The sequence below is a fragment of the Mauremys reevesii genome, linkage group 1 (genome assembly GCF_016161935.1).
Source record: "Mauremys reevesii isolate NIE-2019 linkage group 1, ASM1616193v1, whole genome shotgun sequence".
In the NCBI taxonomy this organism is placed as follows: domain Eukaryota; kingdom Metazoa; phylum Chordata; order Testudines; family Geoemydidae; genus Mauremys; species Mauremys reevesii.
Genome location: NC_052623.1, coordinates 246,400,647 through 246,423,860, shown reverse-complemented (window position 1 = coordinate 246,423,860; position 23,214 = coordinate 246,400,647). Strand labels below are relative to the sequence as shown.

Genomic DNA, 23,214 nt, shown 5'->3' with positions numbered 1-23,214 from the left:
GGGGGCCCAGCACAGTCTATCTTTCTGTTCCTAGCTCATAAGAACAGAGTGACTCTCCCAGTCACAGCAGCCCTATAAAACCCATATGAGGCAAGGGTAGAGTCATGGCTGCTTTGTATGTTTCCCAGGAAGCAATGCAACCTCTCAGGCAATAATGCCTCTGTCAGAGTCTGCCAGGGTGAGAGTCCCAACACAACATGTTACTATGGAGTGAGTCTTAATGCAATATTCTAGTCATAAAAATGTAAATCGGATATATAATGTACCATATCTAATATATGTATGCCCTTACCTTGCAATTTACACCTCCTGGGTAGAACTCGCCTCCTCCTCGGAGCCCCACTGACTGCATAGATGCAGGGTTCTGGCCACACATTGTACATTGCAACATGAGGACTTGTAGATGGTTTGGGGTTAACATACAAGACAGGGCCAGGGGAGATCTGGGTGTAATTACCACCTGTGCCACAAGCTTCCAGTTTGACCTGGGGCAAATCTCTTAGTCTCTCTGTACCCAATTCCCCATTTGTAAAATGGAGATAATAATACTCCCTTTCTCTGTCTTGTCTCTTTTACATTGTAAGTTCTTAAAGGCAGGGTCTAATTATGTGTATGTGTAATGCCATGCCATGGGTGGGACATTGGCAGTGGGGATTGAATTTGTGACCCTGGGATCTTAAAGTATGAGCCTTAGTGCCTGAACTAAAAGATCCTGCTTTGTTAGTAAAGGCTTTAGTGTTCTCATCATTGTCTGTCTATAGCACAACCACCCCTACAAGAGGACAGAGCATCAAACAGAGTTTGAGTTCAGTGCCTATTACAATGAGGTAGTGATCATACTTGGAGCCTACAGGTGCTATTGTAATGCAAGTGACATATAAGAATATCTTTCTGTCAATTCTAACCCCCTATTTTTAATTACTTCCTCCTGAAACTTCAGTCTTTGAGGCCAAAATTTTCCAGTCCTAGTGTGTTTGAGCCAAATTATTTCAGCCAATTTTAAGTACAAGGAGAGTTTTAAAAAAGAAATACATTTTCTTCATTACAACTGTCTTTGTCATTTCCTGACTTTGGAGTGCTTAAACATTCAATGACAACATCCAAGATGGTTGTAACATTTTCCATTTGATGAAAATGAAATTTTGATGAAAATTGTAATTGAATATTTATTTGTCTTTTATTTCCCAACCATCTATGACTCTTAACAGTGTGTGTGTGTGTGTGTTTATATAATATACACACAAATATAAAGTTGTGTGTATGTGCGCTTATGTATGTTAGAGGAAATCATGCAGGTCAAGAACTTCAAGATTCAAAAAGGCATTGGACATGTATATGGATAACATAGGCCTGGTCTACACTACGCGTTTAAACCGAATTTAGCAGCGTTAAACCAAATTAACCCTGTACCCGTCCACACAATGAAGCCCTTTATATTGATATAAAGGGCTCTTTAAACCAATTTCTGTACTCCTCTCCGACGAGGGGTGTAGCGCTGAAATCAGTATTGCCATGTTGGATTAGGGTTAGTGTGGCCGCAATTCGACGGTATTGGCCTCCGGGCGGTATCCCACAGTGCACCATTGTGACTGCTCTGGAAAGCGATCTGAACTCAGATGCACTGGCCAGGTAGACAGGAAAATCCCCGTGAACTTTTGAATTTCATTTCCTGTTTGCCCAGCGTGGAGCTCTGATCAGCACGGGTGGCGATGCAGTCCCAAATCCAAAAAGAGCTCCAGCATGGACCGTATGGGAGATACTGGATCTGATCGCTGTATGGGGAGACAAATCTGTTCTATCAGAGCTCCGTTACAGAAGATGAAATGACAAGCATTTGAAAAAACCTCCAGGCTATGATAGACAGAGGCTACAGCAGGGACTCAGCACAGTGCTGCGTGAGAAGCGTAACGGAAAGCCAAAGAATCAAATGGACGCTCATGGAGGGAGGGAGGGGGTACTGAAGACTCCAGCTATCCCACAGTCCCCGCAGTCTCCGAAAAGCATTTGCATTCTTGGCTGAGCTCCCAATGCCTGAAGGGTCAAAAACATTTTCCCGGGTGTTTCAGGGTGTATGTCGTCAATTTACACCCTTCTCCTCCCCCCTGAAAGAAAAGGGAAAAAATTGTTTCTCACCTTTTTTCAATGTCACCCTATGTCTACTGCATGCTGCTGGTAGACGGGGTGCTGCAGTGCTGAACACCAGCATCCCCTTCCTGGTGGCAGATGGTGCAAAATGACTGGTAGCCATCATTATCATCAGCCCGTTAGTGCTCCTGGCTGGCCGGGGGCGCCTGGGGAAAAATGGGAATGACTCCTGGTCATTCCCGGCAGATGGTACAAAAGGCCTGGTAACCGTCCTCATCATAGCAGCTGGAGGCTGAGCTCCATCAACCCCCTCCCCTTTCATGTCTAAAGAAGAATCTGTAGTCCCTGGACTATCATAGCAGCGGGAGGCTGCGCTCCTCTCTCCCCAACCCTTTAATGTCCTGCCTGGACTATCATAGCAGGTGGAGGCTGCCTCCCCCTCATTTTATCTCACTAAAAACTCAGTGTTTCTTATTCCTGCATTCTTTATTACTTCATCACACAAATGGGGGGACACTGCTATGGTAGCCCAGGAGGGTTGGGGGAGGAGGGAAGCAACAGGTGGGGTTATTGCAGGGGCACCCCCTAGAATGGCATGCAGCTCATCATTGCTGCGGGATCTCTGAGGCTCCGACCCGGAGCAGCTATGCTCTCTGGTTCTCTAGTACACTTGTCCCATATTCTAGGCAGGACTGATTATTTTTAGACAAAACATAAAGAAGGGAATGACCCAGGGAGTCATTCCCATTTTTGTCCATGCGCCCCCGGCCGACCTCAGCGAGGCCAGCCGGGAGCACCCATGACAGCAGCAGACGGTACAAAAGGATTGATAACTGTCATCGCCAATTTCCAATTGCAAACGGTGCAAAATGACTGATAACCATCATCTCATCACCAATTTACAATGGCAGACAATGCAATAGGGATGGTAACCGTCTCTGCTACCTTGCAAAGGCAAATGAATGCTGCTGTGTAGCACTGCAGAACCGTGTCTGTCAGCAGCATCCAGTACACATACGGTGACAGTGACAAAAGGCAAAACAGGCTCCATGGTTGCCATGCTATGGCGTCTGCCAGGGCAATTCAGGGAAAAAGGGCGCAAAATGATCGTCTGCCGTTGCTTTCATGGAGGAAGGATTGAGTGACGACATTTACCCAGAATCACCCGCAACACTGTTTTTGCCCCATCATGCATTGGGATCTCAACCCAGAATTCCAATGGGTGGGGGAGACTGCGGGAACTATGGGATAGCTACGGGATAGCTACCCACAGTACAACGCTCCAGAAATCGACGCTAGCCTCGGACCGTGGACGCACACCGCCGAATTAATGTGCTTAGTGTGGCTGCGTGCACTCGACTTTATACAATCTGTTTTTAAAAAACGGTTTCTGTAAAATCAGAATAATCCCGTAGTGTAGACATACCCATAATATACAAATTTATAACAGCGAATGCTAACAAAAAATTTTGAAGGGATGTTAAACCTCATGATTCATGGCATAAGTCAATCTCTAACTAGTAGAGATCAGGATGACATTTAAGAAGGGTGGCAGATTATCCTACATTTACATACTACAGTGTTCTTACACCTTCCTCTGAAACATCTGATGCTGGCCACTGTCAGGGACAGGATACTAGACTAGATGGACTTGGGATCTGATCCAGTATGGCAATTCCATGTTCTGATGTACCAATCTGTATGTCCAGCCAACAGATCCCTGGAAATGAAGTCAGAGGGACACCTGCTTAAATGTAGGCATGAGCTTAAGTACGTTACTGAACAATGAAATGAACAAACGAATAAGCTTTACAGCATCAGCAACAGAAGTCATTGTTTAAATATAAAGCAAATTGGAATGTTCATATCATTAGACTATGTATATTCAGACACCTCTTCTGAAAGGAGATGCTGTGGTGATGAAAGCCAAACAAATGCTTATCTATTAATTAATTACATTGAAATAAATCCCATTTGATGGCATATGGCAGGAGCAGAATAGTTGCTGCAGGAGGACCTTTCATTTCCAGATAGAGTGACCAGATGTCCTGATTTTATAGGGACAGTCCTGATTTTGGGTCTTTCTTATATAGGCTCCTATTGCCCCCTACCCCCGTCCCGATTTTTCAAGTTTGCTGTCTGGTCACCCTATTTCCAGACCTGGAAGGTGCAACTACACAAATTTTTAGCTGCTGTGCCTATGTTTAAATATGCTTCCCACTCAGCTCTCTCCCTCCCTTCCCCCCTCAAAAAAAAATTCCTCCCAAAGGACACATCTGATCCAAGGAGCTGCTACCCCTTTTGATATATTTGAGTGTACATATATTAGCACTTGAACATAAGCAAAAGAGAGAGATTCACGGATGAGCTAATGAGCCACACCTGCCCACAATGAGTCAACAAGAATTAGTGCCTTCCTGCAAGCTTCCATCACCTGCTGACTGGGAGGGTCAATGGAAGAACCTTGCCCCCTGACACATTTCTTTACTGCCTTGATTTCTTTCCCCAGTGCTTGAGTAATTTCAGTCTATGGATACATTATACTAGCCACCAAACAATTAGTTAGAAAACCTAAATCTATCCACATTCACACTGGAAAATACAACAGGGTTTTGTTTCCAGGTTAAAATGTTCATATGCTTTGTTATAATATAATTCTAATATTAATTTGCATGTAAAATATAATCTGAAGCTTTCTTTCAATTTAATTATTGGAATTTGGAGACCTGCTGAATCATGCAGTTCATCCACTTCTCAGTTCAGTATTGTTTTTAGTTCTTTCCCCAATCTAGTTTTAAATGACTTAAAGTGATAAGGCTTCCACAATTCACTATTCTAACTTCTTCCTACAGCCAGCACACGTAGTTCTGCTTGGCTACAAGCATCTGTGATCAATGTTTCACTTTGTGCTCTACAGCTGTCTAAGGGGGAGACTTTTCAGAGGCCCAATGGGAGAGGTAGGTGCTCAACTCCCATTGACTTTCAACTCATTGCCTAATTCTCTTAGAAAATCCTGCCATAAAGACCTCCATCCTGGGACTGGATTTGTGCAGGCAGACTTTTATGTCTGCGTGAAGTACCATTGAAATACGTGGGACTTCAGTAGGACCTCACATGAGCACAGGGGCCAACACACATGGATCTGATAGCTGGATCAGGGTCTCAATCTGGATGCGTCTGCAGAACTGCAGTGACAAAGGTGTAAGTTTGAGGGCTGCCTGTCACACTGGGAAAAGTGGTGGCTACACCTCTACCTCGATATAACTCTGTCCTTGGGAGCCAAAAAATCTTACCGCGTTATAGGTGAAACCGTGTTATACTGAACTTGCTTTGATCCACCGGAGTGTGCAGCCCCTCCTCCCCGGAGCACTGCTTTACCGTGTTATATCCAAATTCGTGTTATATCGGGTGGCGTTATATCGAGGTAGCGGTGTATTGCTATCCCTGAAACTCCCTGCAATTCTCTCTTTCTGAGTTAAATAAAAACTTGAGCCTCATTAAGGAAATGCAAGTAGTAGTTCTACAATACCCACATAACAGATCCCAGTGTAAGGAAGTCAGGAACTGAATGTGTAATTAGTCCTTCTGGCTAAAGAAACAACAACAACATCATGATCTTCTTGGCCTTCAAAAATGCCCGTTACATTACAAAATATAAAAGTGATCTATAGTGCAGAGCATTTCTAAAAATATGTGCAGTAAGATACTCCAGATAGAATATCTCTGAACTGACTCCAAAGGGGTAGTTATCCCTCGTCCTCTTCAGTTGAAAGGCTGCTGGGTCTTTCAGATGGTGAGGAAGCAAACCAGGAAAAAATAGAGGTAATGGGATTCTCAGGGTTAGAACTATATGGCGGACCCCTTCCAGGCAGGTTTTAAAAATCTGTTAGAAATTTTTGCATTACTTGTATTTTAGATAAGATAGGACCAATTTCAAGACTGGGTTTAAGATGTGCAATAAAGATGAGACATTCTGATGGAGCAGTTTAGTTCTTTAATAATAACAATGGAACCAAAGTATGTGGAATGATCCTGTACAAATTCTGAACAGTAGTGCCCATCCAGACCCTAGGAAAGGTGGACTGGGACTCAGTTGACCTGGGTTCTGTTTGCAGCCGCCGCCCTGCTGTGCTACCTTGCTCAAGTCATTTTACTCCTCTGTGCTTCTGTTTCCTCTTCCACCTTTGGTGTGTGTGTGTGTGTGCGCGTGCGTGTGTGGACTGTAAACTCTTTAAGAGCCAGTTCCTGCCCTAATGTGTGTTTGTACAATGTTTAGGTCAAAGAAGCCTCAATCTCAACTGGGGCCTGTGGTTGCTATTTAAATCCAAATAGTTATACAGCAAAAATGTTAAATCCTGCAAAGAAAACCTTTGGTTAGTTTAGCTTCAGTTGGAGGTTAAGTGGTCTGTACAAGAAGAGACTGTTCTGTAAAAATAAAGACTGGACTATGGAGTCCATTTTTTAAATATAAAAATCACAGCCATTAATTCTGTGATTTGAAAGTGTGCCAGCACAAAAGCGGAGAACCATTTGGATACTTTCTGAGCGTTTATTGCCTTAGGGTCATTTGAAGCAAGCAGATCCATAGGGCACAGCAGTGGAAAGAGCAAGCAATCACAGGTGCAAGTATGCCGCGGGCTTGTCTAACTTCCATTTAAAAAAAAAGTTGATAGAGCTAATCATTTCTGTCCCCTTACATTTAAAGCAGCCGCTGGCATTGCCTAAGTTTTTAACTGCATAGTGGCAGAGTTGTGGGACTCTCGTTTCCTAGGAACAGACATCAAAGAGATTAATAATGTCCTGAAGAAAGCAGAGGTGCAGATACTGGACTTTCAGGTGCAAAAGCCCTGAATGGAAATCAAAAGTGCAGGTACGTGGAGTAGGCACTGAACAATCACAAGTCTCCGCCACCCAGTGCATTGAAGAGGATACTTATCTACTAGCATTTTTTTTCTTCTTCCAAATGAAATCCTCATGTTGTTTTGTTAGTGGAAACCCATGTTGGACGACAGAAGACAAGAAACCACTCTCCCATCTCTGACCCTATCTGAGACACTACAGATTTAGTTTCACCAGCTCGCTTGCTTACACAGAGCATAAGATGCTCTAAGGCTCATGTAGAGGAGCGGCCTCACCCCTATGGCACCTCCTGCTGGTGTCTTCTGGGAATTAGCTCGATTCAGTTCTGGAGCGCCCTCTACAGGCCAGTGATCCACCTGTCCTCTGGCCCCCGTGTCCCTCCCTGGACCCGGTGCCCTTTTACATGGGGTGCTGCTCCCTGACAGTAACCCCTTTCTTTCAGTCTTAGGGTCTCCCCTCCCCAGGGAATCCCCACCCTCTATCCCCACCTTGCCTCAGTATATGGCTACTGCCAGTCATTGTCTAGCCCCACGTCCTGGGGCAGACTGCAGTATCAGCCTACTTATCACTGGCAAGGAGAGTTTGGACCTGCTGCCTTTGCCTACCCCTGGGCTGCCCTCTGCAACCCCCAGTACCTGTTAGCCCAATGCTAGGCCACAGCCTGGGGCTTTCCAGGCTGGAGCTCCCCAGCTCCTCTGCCTTTCCCCAGCCCTGCTTCACTCGGGTACCTTCTGTCCAGCTCCCTGCAGCCAGGCCCATCTCCTTCTATAGCTAGAGAGAGACCATTTGGGCTGCTGGCTCACAGCCTCTTATAGGGGCCAGCTGGGCCTGATTGCGGCGTGGCCCAGCTGCAGCCACTTCCCAATCAGCCCAGCTTAAAAGCTGCTTTCTCCAGCCACAGCCCCCTCCCAGGGCTGTTTTTAACCCTTCAGGGCAGGAGCAGGGGTCCACCCTGCTACAGCTCGTAAGTGCTGAATTCCCTATCTTTGTGTTAATCTGGCTTTGCTCAATATTGCTATGTGAGCCCTCGCTGCATGACTCTCCTACTTGTAAAAGTGGAATATTCTGCAGGCTGTAGATGTGTATTGGTTAGCAATATCTACTGGACTGAAATCTAATTGTAGGCAGAATTGTGAACGTACAGGAGAGGAGCCCGAAGGAAGAACATTTTTCAGTGTCTTCAACGGAGATGAGGACAATGGAAGGTGGGATAAGTTATCATACTAACTATTTAACTCTGAAGACCCAAGTTCAAATTTTGCCTTAGGTGATGAGTGAAAGCGAGCTTGCTCCATCTTACATTGATTCCCAGTCGTACACATCAGAGAACATATCATACTATACACTCTGACTAGCAGCCTCTTCTTAAGAGAGTCAAAAGAGAGGACTAGCACTGGCTCTGGCAAAGCCACTGACATAGACAGGAAGAGCTGCCCGAAGAGGGCTTAGGGCCTGATCCTGCAAACCAACATTCACACAAGGGGTGAAATCCTAGCCCAGCTGAACTCAGTGACAAAACTCCCATTGATTGCAGTAGGTCCAGAATTTCACCTCTTGGATCAGGATCTGGATGCTCACATGAGATGTTCTTGGAAGTTAACTCATTTCGAGCTGGCATAAACAAGAGGAAGAGCAAAAATTCAGTGCTCTACAAGACTTCCAGCTTGATAACCCATAGTATGGCCTGGGTGGCCAGGCAGCAAATAGCAGCAAAGCTCAACACAGGCTTCAGATCAGCCCATTAATATAATGTGCAGTGGGAATTGAAGCTGAAAATGTGTATAATTCATTTGCCTTTGTTGATGAAGGAGATAAGAGTAACTAGGATCTAGGGTACGTCTACACTTTGAGCTGGGGGGTGTGATTCTCAGCTTGAGGAGACATGTTCGTGCTAGCTTTAAGGGACTTAGTGCACTAAAACCAGAATGTAGCCAGGGCAGTGCCAGCATCGGGACAGGCTAGCCACCCTGCGTATGTACCTGTCAGACTCCCAGCTCCAGTGTAGACATACCCATAGGGAAAAATCCTGACTCTGTTGAAGTCAATGGGACTTTTGCCGTTGATTTCAGTAGGTCTGAGATTTCATCTCTAGTTCTTAAAAAGTTTGAGCATTTCATTCCAAACTGGAATGCAATATAAAAAGAGGTGTGCTTTTACCACCAGAGGCACAGGCCTGGACAAAATGCAAAAGTCTTTCATAAGGCCTAGGCTGAACAAGCAGAACATTAATATCAGTAAGGACGGACATATAAGAAATCATCCAGTAGCTGGGATTTTAGACAAGAAGCTTTCAGGAAAATTACAGTTAATGTCTGAACTAAGTCTGGAACAGGTGCTGTTGCTGGCATTGCAGATCCAATGCATAAATGAAAATGCAAGTCACCTAGCAATGAAACAGTGGAAGCATGATACAAGGAAGAGCGGAGGGAAAAATACTCCCATGAGGGGAAAAAAGGAAGCACCATAAAAAGTGCTTCTTGAGAGCCCAAAATTCCCTGGGCAGAAATGAAGCAGGTGTGCCAAGGGAGAACATAGGGCAAGCCTCTGGCCCTTCTGGAAATGGAAGAAAAAAGGATACTGGGGTCATGTCTATTGAAGCAAAGGAATAAGGGAGATGCCTATTTCCTGGGATCTGGGTCCAAAGATAACATTCATGAACAGGCTTGGACTGTTAATCTCAAGAACAGTGATGTGGGTGATAGAACATGTTGCTGTACCAAGAAGGTGGTGTGCCACATGTGGGGCTAGTAACGTGGCGGAGAAACAGGCACCTCCATATAAGCATAGACTGACAGACAGACTCAGTGAAACAGTAAGGAGGGAAAGGTATATTGGAATATTATATACATTATGGAATTAATTAATCAATCCTCTAAATCTGATCATTTAAATCACCAAGTCACTTAAATCTGGCCCCACAAGACACCCTTTATTTTGATCCCCCTTCACACAGAGTATTGAGTTGTTTCTGACCCCTGCACCGACCCCCAAAATGATTGCACCCCCCAAAACACCCAGATCCACACATAATTTGATCCCCCACAGGACCCCAATGCCTCCCCCCAGTAGAGTCTGTCCTCCAGACCCACTTCCAAACTGACCCTGCTGTCACTTCTTGCTGTTTCTGCTGCACTCATGTGCTCGGGACCCTGCAGCTTTATCCCTGAAATTAGGGTGACCAGGTATCTGGTTTTCGACTGGAATACCCAGTCTAAAAGGGACTCTGGCAGCTCCAATCAGCCATTGACTGTCCGGTTGGCAGTGCCGCGAGCGGGGCTGGCAGGCTCCCTGCCTGCCGTGGCTCCATGCAGCTCCCAGAATCGGCAGCATGTCCCCCCTCCAGCTCCTATGCGTAGGGTCAGCCAGGGGGCTCAGCATGTTCTCACCCATCCCAGGTACCATCCCTGCAGCTCCCATTGGATGGTAGCAGTGGCCAATGGGAGCTGTGGGGGTGGCACCTGTGGATGGGGTAGCGCGCAAAGCCACCTGGCCGCGCCTCCATGTAGGAGCCAGAGGGGGGATATGCCACTGCTTTCAGAAGCTGCTTGAGGTAAGCGCCACCTGGAGCCTGCACCCCTGAGCGCCCCCCCATACCTCACTCCCCCTGCTCCAGCCCTGAGCCCCCTCCTGCCCTCCGAACCCCTCAATCCCAGCCTACAGCACATTCCTGTACCCCAAACCCTTTATCTTCCCCCCAGCTGGAGCCCTCACTTCCCCTCTGTGCTCCAACCCTCTACCCCAGCCCTGATCCCCCTCCCATACTCCAAAACCCTCAGCTCCCCGCCTCCAGCCCGGAGCCCCCTCCTGCATCTCAAACCCCTTATCCCTGGTCCCCACCCCAGAGCTCACACACCCCCGCTGGAGCCCTCAGCCCCTCCCGCATCCCAGCCCTCTGAGCCAGCCCAGTGAAATTGAGCGAGCAAGTGAGGGTGGGCAGAGTGAGTGACAGAGGGAGGGGGGCTGGAGTGAGTGGGGGCGGGACCTCAGAGAAGGGGTGGGGCATGGGCGGGGCCTCAGAGGAGGGGCAGGGCAAGGGTGTTTGGTTTTGTGCGACTCGAAAGTTTGCAACCCTACCTGAAGCTAGGCCTTGCTCCTCATTCCCCATTCACTTCATTCCCCATAAATGAGCAGCATCTCCCAGCTGCTCTGCTGGGGAGAACGTGCCAGCAGTACAGAATCTTCATCTCCCTCTCCAGGCCTGGGGAGTTGGGGAGCTTGAGCAGCAGTGGGTGCTCTTCCCAGTTCCCCTCCCAGGCCAAAGGAAAATGGGCAGCCAAACGAGGACCCGCTGAGCAGGGCTGAATGGTCCAGACCAGGAACGCTCCAACCCTATGCTGACAGTGAGGAGGGGGCACTAGCTGTCCATTAGCACATGGAGCAGCTCTTATTAACTGCTTTTCCCCTGGATGCAGGGAATGGAGAAGGACAGCCAAACAGACAGGGCTTTTCCCACAGGCCAGCATGTTTCCCAGTAGACCTGTAGGAGACCTGAATGCCCAGTCTACTGGGTGGCAGGTCTGAAGATACATTTTCTAAGTGAAGTGATACAACAATATGGTGTAATGTGAATTTACTCATAAGACCCTTACTCTCTTTTTCTCCTTCAAATATCTTCTCAAGAAGACCCTCTTCTGCTGTATGTATTCCGCCAATTAATAATGGTTTGAGAGGCAGATGGGAAGAATTGACACCTACTTTAAATAGCTTGTAATTGTCAGAAAACATAATTGGAAGTGTTTTAATGTGGCTAAATGTAAATGTATACTGTGGCAGACTGACAATTTCCTGTCATATCCTGAGCAAACCTTATGGAATTAAGAGAAACCTTACTGAATTAGGGTTAATGCCTTTGGGTACATTGTATTAAAATACATTTGTGTATGTGTTAGTGGGCCATTGTATTTGCCTTCTCCCTTTGGGAGAGGAGATGCTATTGGGATTATGAACCTTCAGAAGCACCCTCCTCCTCCTCCCCCCCCCCAAGATGTGTGCATATACTAGTCAGTGGTGTAGCCAGGTTTTCAGGGTAGGGGGAGCAAAAAACTTAAAAATGCTCCCCCTCTGGCCACGTCCCCTTGGCTCCCCCCCTCTGGCCACACCCCCAGACCGGACAGCCCCTCCCCGCTCACCTTCCCTGCTGCGCTTCCGAGCCGGCCTGCAGCCCTGCTGCTCCTCCGGCCGTGCGGTGGGCAGCATGGCCGGCAGGCGCGGCTTCCGAGCCGGCCTGCCGCCCCGCGGCTCCTCCGGCCGTGCGGCCGGCAGGCGCTGTTTCTGCGCCTGCCGGCCTGAGCGGAAGCAGCTGCTTCTGCTGAATCCCACCAGCTACGCTACTGATACTAGTTCAAACTGGATCCTTTAGGGACCAACAGGCAAAGACAAGGTTTGGGGGATAAAAACAGCCTGGTTTTGAACTAGCTCAGGTTCTTCCTGATCCAGCAAACGGACAGGGCCCGTAGTCTATGGAGGACCCCAATACTTAGGACAGGGTTGGAAGGACTGGGCCTACTGAATCATCATAAGACTGGTTGCTTATTCTGAGCTGAAGCTGTGAGGAACTTGTGACCACAAAGGAATTCCCCCCCCCGCCCGGGGCTTTTGGGGGGGGAGGAGGGAAATTGAAGGCCTGCTCTTGCCAGAATCCATGTTAGGGTTAGGGTTAATTCTGGTACCCCTTTTACCATGTGTGCAGATGCTTTTATTGTTTTTTGTATATTCTTTCTATGTTGATTTTAACCTTAAGAATAAAGTAGGCTTGCCTAGAAAGTGCTGTGTGATACGTGAGAACTGTAGCAGTTACACCTGTTAACAGTCTCTAAAGAGAAAGCATGCGTGTGTCCTGGAAATAACTCACTGAAGGCAGGGAACTGTGCAGCATGGAAATACCTCAGTCAGAAGGGAGAGGGACATGTCTAGATTGGGTGGCCTTGCTGGACCACTGAGGGGAAATACAGGTGTAGTTGTCCTGAACTGTGACACACACATCTAAGAACAAAGAATGTAGGCCATATTCACAGGATGGGAATTCTACCCCAGGCATAGGCGCCGACTCTGTCGGTGCTGCAGGGCTGGAGCACCCACGGGGAAAACTGTGTCCAGTTGTGGTGCTCACAATTCAAGAAGGATGGTGATAAATTGGCAAGAATTCAGAGAAGAGTCATGAGATTGATTAAAGGATTAGAAAACCTGCCTTATAGTCATAGACTCAAAGAGCTCAATCCACTTAGCTTAACAAAGAGAATTTTAAGGAGTGACATGATCATAGTCTATAAGTACCTACATGAGGAACAAATATTGAATAGTGGGCTCTTCAGTCTATCAGAGTATAGGTGCCGAGTCCGTGGGTGCTCCAGGGTTGGAGCACCCATGGGGAAAAATTGGTGGGTGTTCTGCACCCACCGGCAGCTCTCCACCCTGCCCTCCCAATTCACCACTGCCTCTGCTCTGCCTCTGCCTCCTCCCCCGAGCGCGCCATGTGCCCACTTCCCCCCCCCCCGGCTCCCAGTGCTTGCACCATGAAACAGCTGTTTTGTGGTGGCAAACACTGGGAGGGAGGGGGCAGGAGGGGAAACATGGCCTGCTCGAGGGAAGAGGCAGGGCCAGGGTGGGGATTTGGGGAGGGATCCAATAAGGGCAGGGAGGGGGCAGAGTTGTGGCGGGGACTTTGGGGAAGGGGTTGGAATGGGGGTGGGGTTGGGGTGGGGCAGGGGTGGAGTCAGGGTGGGGGGCTGTGAGCACCCACTGGCGCCGGGAAAAGTTGGTGCCTATGTATCAGAGAAAGGTATAACATGATCCAATGGCTGGAAGTTGAAACTAGACAAATTCGGTCTGGAAAGAAGGCACAAATTTTGAATGGTGAAAGTAATTAACCATTGGAACAATGTACCCAGGGTCATAGTGGATTCTCCTTCACTGACAAGTTTTAAATCAAGATTGGATGTTTGCTAAAAGTTTTGCTCTAGGAATTATTTTGGGGAAGGTCTGTAGCCTGCGTTACATGGGAGTTCTCACTAGATGATCACAATGGTCCCTTCTGGCCTGGGAATCTATGAAACTATTAAATAAACCGAACATACCTGATTGTATTCCCTCTCCTCTCTTTTTTGTGTATGTCATTTGTCTTCAGGGAAAGGGTCGTGTATATCTTAGGTACTTATATGGCTCCTGCTGCCATCATATCTGAGTGTCTTACAATCTTTAATGTACTTAGCCTTACAATACCACTCTGAGGTGGGAAAGTGCCATTATCCCCATTTTAAAGATGGGGAACTGAGGCAAGGACAGAGACTAAGTGTGGGATCTCTGAAAGTATTTAGGCACCTAACTTCCAGTTTGGGCTCCACTGATCCAAATATTTCCTGCCAAATCCCCTAGGCGCTTAAACTCACTCAGCACCTAAGTTTTCAGAGTAAAAATTCCCATTGATCCTTATGTTTCTGCCTCTGCTACTGTAAGACAAATATTAACAATAATAGACGCAGCTAGTGGGTTCTGGCAATGTCTTCTCCAGCTTGATGGCACCCACCTAACAACTTTTATAATGCTATTCAGAAGATGCTGTTTTTGTCTCCTCCCCTTCTACGTAACAAGTGCCTCAGACATCTTCCAAAGGAAAACAAGTGAGATACTGCAAGGCCTGAAAAGAGTAGGAGTTTCATACAGGTGACATTTTAGTTTAAGGGAAGTCTAAGGACAAATATGACGTAAGGTTAAAACAAGTTCTGAAGGTAATTGAAGCTGCTGGACTAAAATTAAATGGAGAGAAAATGCAGGCTAAAGCCCTTAGGATATATAACTGAGGGTGAGGGCAGTTTCAGAAAAAAAGCCAAAAGCTCTAGTTGAAATGCCAACATAACCTAAAAATATATCAGAACTGCTGCATTTTCATGGCACAATAAAACTTTGGAATGAATTTATAACCTAACCTGCCCTCAAAAAGCGAAGCCCTTTATAAACTGCTTGAAATCAATGGAAATTAGGAGCCTAAATTACTTTGATGATTTGGGCTTCCATGACTTGTCCAAGGGCACAAAAAAGGACACTGAACCAGGCTGCCTGAATCTCAGACTAGTGCCCTAACCGTTGCACCATACTTCCCTTGCTAACCATGCCCTGCCTACTTACTTGGGGGAGGCGGGAGTAATGACCTATAGAAGCTGCCTTCTTCCCTCCCCCATGCTGTAGCCTGCAATGTGAGTCGGCTGCACAGAGGGCACCTTATACCCCCCTTGTACTCCTGAGTGGGTGCTCAGGAAAGCCATGCTCTTGGTCTATGGGTGTGCATATTCAGCAACAATTTGTGTGAGGAACTAAAGGCTGGACACTGGTCAATTTGCCTAGGTCAACAGAACCACCCCAAGGTGTCTTGACTTAAGGATTGTGTTCTGGTCAAATTGCTATTTGATATATTTGTACACCCATGGGAATTTGACAGGTTCAGTCTGGTTTCCCCAGTCTCTTAATGTGTACATATCTGCCATGTCCCAATCAGCAACTTGAGTGATGTGTGTGAAGGGAGCAATCTTTTCTGAGTCACTCTCTCCCCTCCTCTAACATTCATTTATTAATGATACATTCATCTGAGAGGCCCTTAGGTATTTTCATCTGCCTGGGAGCTAGGTCAGTTTTCTTATCCTCATTTTATCAATGGGAGATCTGAGGCACAGAGAAGCACCATCACATCCTAATGGTCAGGACATCAGTGGCAGGGCTGCAAATGGAACACATGAGTTTTGACTCCCAGCCCTATGCATTAGCCTTAAGACCATCCTTCCCCTATTTGTACTTACACTGTTTGTTCTCCTCCCTGTCCTTCTCTTGGTGCCTGTCTGTCTTCATTCTCTCTGGGTTCACTATTATGCTTCTTTTCAGCTACTACCTGTCCTTTCCTCCTCCCCTTCCACCATGGTGGTGAAATGTGCTATTGCTTAAGGCCAGAAAGCAACAGAGCTGGCCACCTACTTCTCCCCCTTCCTACCCTGAGGCACTGAGACCTACCGTGGTGGATGGGGGCAATGAGATGAGGTGAGGAAAGATATTTTGCCCGTGTGTCAGAAACCCCGAAGTATCCTTAGGGGCTGGGAAGAGGGAGTTGGAAGGGGAATCTTCCTCACTGCGTGCAGCCCTGCTTATAAGTGACATTTCAGCTGGCATGACTGTGTGACAGCAGGGCCAAATCTGTGACTGCCACTCTCAATGAGTGACGTTTGCCAGTTACATATCTGCTGTCAACAGTCCACCTGGTATCTTCGCTTTCAAAATACAGACACCCGCATTTGCCTAAGTATTTGGGTAGCAAAGTCCAAGAGTCATTTCCTACAGTATGTACTCTATAGTGATAACTCTACTTTGGGGATTTTAAATACTGTTATACCTGTTGCTATGCTATTTATCCCTTTATATGTCTGCTATGTCAGCTGAACTTTACAAAACCATTTTTGGATACCTGGACACTGAACTACAGTAATGGCTGGCCTATAAAATGTGTGTAATAAATAATAATTTTATTTTAAGTACAGAAAAGCTCTTGCTAATATAATATGCCATCTTTTCAGAATAAAAAAGCTTTACATACTCAGTTATTTCATCTATTCTGGGCACTGGTGTACAGGTACTACCAAGGACTGGTCTGGCTGTGGTTAATATAGATATTAATGATTTAGATGGAGAGAAAGGCCTTCAACAATAGGCATATATTATAAATAAGAAATAAAGATGTGTAGCAAAACCTACAACATAACCTAGTGGATAAATGTAATACCAGAAATATTTTTTTTTTTAAAGCAGAAAAAGTTAATAAAATTCATTCTTGCTTTCTGGGAGTATGTGAATTAATTGAGTATAGAATGTATGTATTTTTCTTTAATATAACTATACTGATACTATTTTTCATACCTGTGTGTGTGTGTGTGTGTGTGTAAATACAGAATACTCCTGTGGAACAGAAAGTGAAGAAAAATAATCTAATTTACACTGCTGTAGACCTGCTTCTAGAAAGAATATGTTCCCATATTAGAATTTTACAATACTTTTGTCTAAAGCATCACTGGGTCTTGAATAATTGGGTCCCAGCTGGATGCTAAGGCAGATCCATAGATTGTGTTCACATAGGTGCTCACTGCTTTGCTCAAATACAGTTTGTTTTATACACTTTCATTTAAAAGGACAGCAAAGGTGTGTGCAGATTTGAATCATTAAATGCTCCTGATTGTGATATTCACAGGCTGGGGGGTAGGGGTAGTGAGTTACTTACCTGATTTAATATATATATATATATATATATATATATATATATATATATATTAAACACACCCCTAAAATGCTTGGCCTTCTACTGTGAAGCTAGCTTTCTTGTTATTTCTCAATGGCAACAGCAAATCACATCATTAACTATAAATTGCTCTTGGCTATTTCTTCAAAGTAATTTGACATTAGAGTTTGATTTGTCTCTAGTATAATCTAGAAACTGTTTCCCACTACTGGGATAAAGGGAACGTGAACAAAATATTAGGCAGCATTACCTGCATTTACACCCCTTCACACAGTGCCCATTACGTTTGTTGCTTAAATTCAGCCACCTTGGCTATGCTCAAATACTTTTAGTTCTATGGTGTTCAGTGATCACATGAAGTCAGTGAGCCTCATACCGTAAAATACCAGTTGTATGTGGTTTAAAAAAATGCACTGAAACTCAATTCAGTTTTGATTGCAATAATCTGGAGTCAAACACGGAAAGCCTTGGTGATTTTACCTTTATCGTTTTGCATGACGGGACCTGGAGTCACACAGGCTTGGACTTACCATGCGTTCCTTTTTCAGAAAACAGAATTCTTTTTAATTAAAAACATTTTTTTTTAAATTTCGGTATGTGTAATTGCTAACACCTGCTATGTGTTACTAACAGATGTTTCCTACTTACCTAAGGGAACTGTTATAATTACACTATAAGCTTATTGGAATGGCATTTAACCAAGCTAGTTTAGGAACTGTAGGTGGTGACTTTGTAGTCTTTTATTAGGCTTTCCTTTCCTTTTTTTTTTTTAAACACCTTTAGGTGACAAGAAAGCTTGAAAACACCATAGTTACCACCCACAATTCACAAATAGTGGGTTTTTAAAGCATTATTCAAATTAAAGTACTAAGCAGCTTCAGGTCAGAAAAAGAATCAGCTTTTGTATAAGTCTCAAGAGCTCAATCTACAGTATATATTACACTGTTCATGGCCTCAGCCCTCCAATCAGCTTTGTAAGGGAGGGCATCTCTGTTCCTGCCAGAACCCCACTCACATCAATGGGGCACTGGACAGGCAAAGGCGGGGGAGCTGCCCAACTGGAGGTCATTGCAGAATTAGGGCCTCTATTGATAAAGGATTGTGGTAAAGTGATTAGAGCAGCACATTTGGGAGCCCTGCTAATGCTGGGTTTGGGTTGCATAGATTGACAGTGTGATTGTGGGCAAACCCTTTAACCTCTGTGCCTCAATATTTTCATCTGTAAAATAGGAATAATGCCTCACAGGATGTTGGGATGCATAGTTGAATTATGTTTGCACAGGGCTTTGAAAGCACTAGGGCAATTGTATGCATTAAAATAAAATAAAGAACCTGAAACACAGGTGCAGTTCAATGCCTGCATGCGACAGCGGTTTGCAAGCATTGTGGGAAGTATTGTGGCTTCCTGATTGTTTAGGCTTCTCTGTAAGCATGATATTCTGTGTGCTGCCTTCGCTTCTTCATTTATGAAACTAATCACACAATTATCTGCAGGCATGTGTTAAATATGACAACGGTCTCAGCAAAATAATGGGCCAATTGCAAACAATGAATAAAGCCAGGCAGCTCCATTTATAACTGCTGTTTCAACAGAGCTGTGTTGTAATCAAAGTGATCTGAGGGTGACTCATTAATTAATTGATGTTCTTTTTTATTATGTGCTATTGAGTTAATGAGTAATTTGTGCTAGATAACTCTCCGAACACATTGATTACGTGAGATATTTTCTGGGACTTTCATACCAATGACATGCTGAATAGGTAGAAGATATTTGCTTATGTATACTCATTATTAGCAGGTCCGGGATGAATATAAATCAGCAGAAGGGCATTTTAAAGGTACTGGGTACATCCAACCTTTCCATTAAGTCTTTAAACAGACATACCTTGGCTTTAAATGACTTAAACAGTGTTAAAATCACTTCCTTTATAATACTTCTATCACCCACAATTGGCAGCTTCTAGAAAGGGTTCTTATACAAAAGGATTATATGAGGAACATGTTTGTGCTAATGGCCTATTACCTCATGTATATTGTGTTATGGTTTCTTTTTGCAATGTACTGAAGCGAACACTAAACAGGTTTTGGTCTGTATATCTGGGGTTGGGGGAAGAAATGTATTTAAGTGAATGTGTAATTGGCTTTTTATCTAAAGTGGTATTTAAAAGAATAAAAACACTGCTTTTGTATACAGTACACACTTTGCTTTCTGTAGTTTGAGTCATTAAAGCTTATTGTTTATTGAAACCACAACATCTCCAAAGCCAGTTTGATAGGATTTAGGAGGATTTTTTATTCATTAAACAACAAATGGATAAATTGATAATTTAGTCTGACAACAGCAGCACAGTTGAAGCTTTCAGAAGAATCAGTTAAATGTATAAAATTATACCCAGCAATCACTACAGACCTTCATTTTTTGACAAGATTTGTTCTAGGTACAGATGACTGTAAACTACCGACCGCTGAGAAAATTATAAGAAGCTGCTGCATATTATGTTGCAAAAAAGCCTTTAAGTACTTTGTCTGTACAGGCTAAACCTTTCCGATCCCTCTTGTTTTTCACAATCTTCCTCCTCACTGCCCACTTTTCTTTCTATTTTATTTAATGTGGGCAATGTTGTTGTAGCTGTGTTGGTCCCAGGATATGAGAGAGACAAGGCGGGTGAGATAATATCTTTTAGTGGACCAACTTCTCTTGATGAGAGAGATGAGCTCTGTGTAAGCTCGAAAGCTTGTCTCTCTCACCAAAGAAGCTGGCTCACTAAAAGATATTACCTCATGCACCTTGTCTTTCTGTTTTCTTTAAGTCATTTCATGTTGGCAATTAAGTACATTTGAGGGACTGTAGTAGGTTCCCCCATACCACTTTTTTGGTGTGCACAAATTTGAGCACTGTGGAAGGGAGGGAAAGGTGTGTGTGAAATAAACCAGAAAATTTATTAAGCAAGATGAAAGTGTAATTACAAAAAAACACTGATCAACTTTCAACCTCAGTCACTGCTTTTGCAGAGCCAAAGTGGTCTTGATTTGTCAGCAGCAGCAGAGACACAGCATGTTAAGGTAGCAGTTGGTAGAGGGTCTTTCTACAATTGAAACAATAAGGTTTGATTGTTTTTACGTCACCAGGTGGATTAGAAAACAGCAGTGCAAGAACTAGATAGATATATAATTTGTTTAAAACATCAGTTTACGTCGATTTAGAGATTCATGAAGAGAGAATACAGCCAGGCAGAAGATGCTAGTGGAAGCAGTCTTGGCTGACAAACAAGCACAAGCTGAACCACAGAACGTTTCTTCATATGCAAACAGAGAATTTAATCACAAGCAGCAACGAAGAGGCCAAAACAGAGGTGGATGATTAAAAAGAAAATTAGGGTAGGCTTAGGCTTCAGCTAAACTGCTCAATAAAGCTGCTCAGAGAAAGATCACTCCTCTTTAACATTGTCTTTTGTACTCTGGTAATGGTTCAGTTAAATATTTTAGATTTCCATTTTTTAAAATTATATAAGAGAGGATGTTGCACACTTTCACGTAGTTCAAATTATTTCTTCTCTTGACCCCGTCCCCAAATCAAGGGCTATATATATTTGTAATATCCTCCAGACACTTATTTTCTATATGTATGTGCCTGATACATATATCTCAGACAACAAGCCCTCATGAGAGCCACTTTTCTCCCACCCATACTCCACAATCCATTCTCTTCACTAATCCTGTACAGATCTGAACAGTGGTACTTTGTATTAACAAGAGCTTGCTATTAAGTTTACAATACTAATGCCATTTATCTGCTTTCAATCCATATGCCAAAAGTCTTCAATAGATTATTAACTGTTTTTAATTTGTTTCTCCCTCATGTCTATGACTGATTTTAATTTACAGAAGTGACCACCTACTTAGCATTTCAAAAAATGCTCCGCTAACTTTTCCCAGTATAAACTAATGCTCTTAATAATACTTTGCACATATTCCTCTTGGAATCTGAAGAGCCAAAAACGCTTTACAAAAGCAGTGTAAATATTATCCCCATTTTACAGATGGGACAACTGAGGCACAGATAAGTTAAGTGACTTGCCCTTGGGCACAGCAAGTCAAGGACAGAACCCAGGTTTCTTAATTCCCATCCCTTGCCATGACTCTTAGATTGGAGATTCCCAAATTGTGGTCTGTGAAGAGCTAGCAAGTCATTCTTGCTTCTAGCTGAAAGTAACAAAACAGGTTGGAGTGGGGAGGTGGAATGAGGAACAACAGGAGACTGTAATTTGTTTGTCTAAAAAGGCAAAAACACTTATTACCACTGAAGCAAATATGTAAATACCTTCCTAATATGACCCTTACATGTAAACAAGTGCTGTAGTCACTACAGGGGTATTATGTAACTGTGAATGGGAGTGGCAGAGGTTCATGGGATCACAAATGGGAGAAGATACGGTCCACACCACAATCTCTCAATTAAGATGTGGTCTGTACTCTGAAAATTTTGAGACCCTTTGAACAGGACTGTTTTCTCTGACTAGAATGAACTATGATATTAGTGACCATTCCTTTCCTCCATGTTCTAGATAGTGAAAGTTAAGCTTTGTGACTAGCCCTTAGTTTTAATCTGGGTTCATATCCATACCAAAAAGCCACAATATTATAATGCTAAATCTCTCTTAGATGGACAAATTTGTAAATTCAGATATCAGGATTAAAAACCCATCTCCAAATCAATCCATTGTGCAGTCTATTCAGAACTCACACAATAGATACTAAGGAATCTCCTCCCCTCCACCATGGTGACTACAGAAAGAGATAATAGGAGTTGCTCAGGACAGCATTACAACTATAAATCAAACCAACAGAGGGGAAGGGATTGCTCAGTGGTTTGGGCATTGGCCTGCTAAACCCAGGGTTGTGAGTTCAATCCTTGAGGTGGCCACTTAGGGATCTGGGGCAAAAATTGGTCCTGCTAGTGAAGGCAGGGGGCTGGACTCAATGACCTTTCAAGGTCCCTTCCAGTTCTAGGAGATTGTGTTTAAAAAAAAAAAATTGGAGATATACCAAAGATCTTTGATGTACTTTGTGTATAAGATTCTTAGTGGAAAGAAAACCCAAATTTCATGGCCTCATACGAGAGAGTCAGTCATTTAAACACAGGCTATTTTCCTGGTGAGCTTTAATAGTGCCAAAGAGGAAAGGACTGACTGTGCATTTAGCCCATGTGTTACATGTTATCCCTTCATAGTTCTCACCTCAGCCTAACTGGTCATTAAACTCTGCCAGGAATATGAATACTTAGGGGCCTGCTGCTGAGGGAACAGTCTCGCGGCTTTAAAATGTAGCTCCATCTATGCTAGGAGATGGACCTGTTCCTGACAGTGATTGCCAGGAAAGGGGCCCCACCACTCTTACCAGGTGTTGAAGATTATTTAATTGCCAGCATAGGCAGGACAGAATTTTTTTTACACCATCGTAAACAGTATGATTTGTACACGGAGGAATGTGGTATCTCTTGTTTTCTGTAATGATATTTAAAAGTATTGTCCCATCTACCTCAGCGTTTAAATTGTCTTCTTCAATAACCACCGAGGGTAGTTGTCAGCAATAAGTCACTTTCCTACTGTCAGCTAAAAGGGCCTTTTCTCTAACGTACACACATAACTGAAGCTGTTCTTGATGCCTTCTAACCTTATCATTTTAGAACACGTCACTTAGGACACAGCCACACAACTCTCCATGAAAAGTTAGGGTTAAGTCTTGATGCAAAAAAACAAAACACACAAAATAACCCCTCAAAAAACAAACCTCAAAGCCTAAGAAATGTGATCTTACAAAAGATCTCTGCACAAGAGCAGAAGTCACTTTTTCAAATTAAACAACTTCAGAATATATATATGTTACAAGATACCCAAAGGCACTGGTTTGCATTAGGGCCTAATTTCCAGCTAATTTAAAAATAAAAGCAACTTATTTTGAACATCTAGCAGCACAAAAGCAGCACCCAAAATCATTCACTT

The 23,214-nt window shown here is 44.2% G+C and overlaps 1 long non-coding RNA gene across 1 annotated transcript in view; it reads left to right on the top strand.

The window, feature by feature from the left end:
• LOC120395682 overlaps positions 1-23,214 on the top strand; it is a 56,493-nt gene that overhangs the window by 25,882 nt on the left and 7,397 nt on the right. The window lies entirely within an intron of this gene.